We start from the raw sequence: 4,189 nt of genomic DNA on the forward strand, positions 1-4,189 counted from the left end.
GCCCAAGAGTGGTATAGCTGACTCTTGAGGTATATCTATTCCCAATTTTCTGAAGAACCACCATATTGATTTCCAAAGTGGTAAAAGTTTGCACTCTTACCAGCAATGGAGGAATTCCCTTGCTTCACATCCTTGCCAGCATGAGCTATGACTTGTGTTTTTGATCTTAGCCATTCTGATAGGTGGAATCTTAAAGCAGTTCTGGTTTCTACTGCCCTGATAGCTAAGACCTTGAACTTTTCTTTAAGTGTTTCCTCATCATTTGAGATTTCTCTGTTGAGAATTGCAGCACTGTGGGCTACCTTGAAAGTTGGGTCCACAGAAGGAGAAAGAGTGGAGAAGAAGAAAATATTCTGGCAGGCATGACCTGTGGTTGAGCAGGAGGTACCTCCTTGAGTTAGGGACTGGGACACAGGGTCCAGTCTGGGAAGGGAGGCAAAGAGTTGGTCCGTGGGATTCACAGGAGATGTGGACAAGGAAAGAGAGGCTGCACCTAGTGTTCTGTTTCAGAGCTAGGGAGGAGTCTGGGGTTGGGTCTGGGGAAACAGACTATGCATATTTTTTCACAAAAAGTGAAATTTTGTATATACTTTTATTTACTATCTGAGCACTTACAGCGCTGTTTATCTTATGCTTCCTCCTGTGTCTGTTATGAGAACTGACATGGGCCTTGAACTTGTGAAGATACCTCCTATTGAGAAATGTATTTACATTGTGCCATTTGTAGCAAGATTTTATTCTTTGATTTATAAATGACATTCTGTGCCTTTATTTCTGGAAACAAAAGAACATGGCATGGTATAAAGTGCATTACTGAATGGATGGATGCACTGCCATCTACCTAATCTATTTTTACATGCAAGGCATCAGAATATTTCCTATTGTATATTTTAGTAACTCTAAAATATTTAGAGATGAAATCAGCTCTGAAGACAAATAAATTTCTAGTAGTATTCAAATGTTAGCACTTTTTTCCTCAACAAGGATACACCCCCTCCCTCTTTTTTTTCCATCTGGACCTGCAACATCAGGCCTCGTCAGCTTTCCCACCTGTCTGCCCAGATGTTCTGGGTACACATTAGTATAAGAAGAAGTACTTTAAGTTTTAGGTAATTTTTATCCTAAGCAGAACTGCCTCTATGTCTTACTATAAGTTGGAATGATATAAAATGCCCATTTTAAAATCATCTCTATTTATTGAAGACCTGTTCCCTTCTATGGCTCCTATTGCTGCTATAAGCTTTTAGTAAATGTACTGGCTGGTTTTGTGTGTCAACTTGATACAAGCTAGAATTATCACAGAAAAAGGAGCCTCCCTTGAGGAAATGCCTCCATGAGATCCAGCTATAAGGCATTTTCTTCATTAGTGATCAATGGGGGGAGGGCCCATTGTGGGAGGTCCATCCTGGACTGGTAGTCCTGGGTTCTATAAGAAAGCAAGCTGAGCAAGCCAGGGGAAGGAAGCCAGTAAATAACATCCCTCCATGGCCTCTCCATCAACTCCTGTTTCCTGACCTTGAGTTCCAGTCTTGACTTCCTTTGGTGATAAACAGCAACGTGGAAGTAAAAGCTGAATAAAGCCTTTCCTCCCTGTAGTGGCTATTCCTGGTTGTCTATATCTGGATTGAACTACAGTCCAGAATTGGAAGGCTCACCAGTGATCCTAATCTGGAGGCTGAGAGATAGAAGTTTCTAACCTGGATCTTGGTATGGAGATCTTGAGCCATGGTGGCTATGAATTCCTGAAAATTAAGAAAGGGAGATCTCCGAGTTCAAGGTCACCTGAGATTAAAGGTGTGGTGGCCCACACCTTTGATCTGGGCCTACATCTTCTGCTGGAGACCTACATAAGGACATTGGAAGAAGGAAGACACACTCACTCTCTCTTCTTCACCTGCTTGCCTTGTGGGATTGAGCAACTGCTAGATCCTTGGACTTCCATTCACAGCTGCTGCTGACCAGTGTTGGGATCTGGACTACAGACTGTAAGTCATCAACAAATTCCTTTACTATATCGAGGCTACCCATAAGTTCTCTGACTCTAGAGAACCCTGGCTAATATACTCCCCAACTTGCTTCCTGGTCATGATGTTTTGTGCAGGAATAGAAACCCTGACTAAGAGAGTAAATGAGAAGAAATGATGAGATGAAAATTTTGCCTATGAGTTATCACAAAACCATGATTTGTGGCCACAATGCATTATCTTGACTTTTGGAAGACTGGGTTAGTCTTCCTGAGGAAAGCCTATCATTTCTAACTGTGTTATATATGATTCTATCATGTTAGCATGGAAATGAATGATAAAAATAGCAATTCCTAACTTATAATTACTATTATATAAAATTCCACTGAGGCTATACAACTCCCTCATCTATGTAAGGGAAAGGTATCATTCTGTACCTGAGGCAGCTGTAATTTCCTGGCAGTCAGTTTTACTCTTCTATGATTTCACTTATGGAATGAAGCCACCTCTTCTTACCACACAAGCATGTTCTTAACAGATTCTACCAATACATGAAGTTCTGCTTAATTTCAAAAGCCTATCGTTTTTTTCAACTGCAGTTGGACTTCAACAGTGTAAGTCAAAACACTATGCTTTTTTGTTTTGATGTGTTTTGCTTGTTTTTTGAGACAAGGCTTCTCTATGTAGCCCTGGCCAAGCTGGAACTCACTTTGTAGACCAGGCTGGCCTTGAATTCTCAGAGATCCACCTACCTCTGCCTCCTGAGTGCTGGGATAAAAGGCGTGTGCTACCATTGCCAGCAAACAGGGTGGAGTTTTATGAAGGTGACTTTATTCATGTTATTATTCAGAAAGGACATATATTAATGAAGAATATCTCACAATAAAGAAAGGGGTCCAGGAATCAAGAAGTCAAGAAGGAAGAAAACCATGAGTCTTGTTGTCTTAGGGTCTGTCTTCTCTTACAACACATAAAGTCATGGTTATTCCCTGGAATCAAAAATTATGGGAGCAGTTATTGACATTGTAACACTTTAGCCACTGTGGCTGCTACAATCTCCTACTGTACTATAATGTCACTGGTCTGTGATGGAGCCCAGTGTTGAAGAGATGCTTCCAAAGTCAAGACTTTGTAAAGTTTTATATACAAGCCTATGACCTTTAAATGTCATGTAAAGACTCCATCATTTCCAAAACGAGCTAAGTCAACCAGGCAATAAAGAAAAGGAAGCATCTCCACTCCCATCCACTGCTTCAGAGAAGACTAATGCAGGCACGTCTGAGCATTGTACACTTCACAGAGGTGCTATAACCACAAACCCACACATCAAATAAAGTTTTAGGGCAATCACACTTTCCCGAAATACTTAAAAGATGTTTTGTTAACTAGGTTGTGCCTCCAGCTGAGGTCATATATATATTAAATCTTGGATCAATGAGAAAGGGGCCTCAGGACCTGCTACATAGTTTTTAAATAAGTGTGGAATTAGGGGATCAGGGTTGGGGGAGAGACTATTTTGTGACAATGAGTTCCAATCATTGAATGTGATTTAGAAGGATAATGTAAATGAAAAGTAGGAGGAAATACAAGACAAAGGAATGACTTGTAGAAACTGTAAATATGGCCGGTCTACAAAATGATCTTAAAAGTCTGATGTGGTCTATATTTTGAGAAGAATTTCTCTATATTTCTAAATATAGAATTTATCTATATTTCATTTTGAAGATAGAATTTTTTATCTCTACCATCTATCATTTATCTGTCTGTCTGTCTTTCTATGTTATTCTAAGTCACCTATCAGCTGAGATTGACATAATCTTATTGTTCTTGTTCATTTATATAAAGGATGGTGGATAGTGTAACTCGCAACAAAGTAATTGATTGCATAAGGGCCATCAAGTTATACAACACATCAACTCAAAATATTACCCTACTTTTTCTGAAGTATTTTATTATTTGATTCTCTCATGATATTATCATTAGCTCCTTTGATTGTAGGCACTTGTGCTGATGAAATTCTTCATAAGTTTTACTTGGTTAATATATATTATATTACTGTGCTATGCTTCATATGAAATAATTTGATCTCTATGTGGATAGAAAAAAAACAAAGATTTTTTTATTATTAATTACTGTCACATATTGTTGCGGCCCGCCCGCGGTCCACAACACGAACGGTTCACTGAGAATGGCAGTTCCCTGCAAAGAGAGGTAACTAGACGGGG

This window comes from Mus caroli, chromosome 16 (assembly GCF_900094665.2).
Source record: "Mus caroli chromosome 16, CAROLI_EIJ_v1.1, whole genome shotgun sequence".
In the NCBI taxonomy this organism is placed as follows: domain Eukaryota; kingdom Metazoa; phylum Chordata; class Mammalia; order Rodentia; family Muridae; genus Mus; species Mus caroli.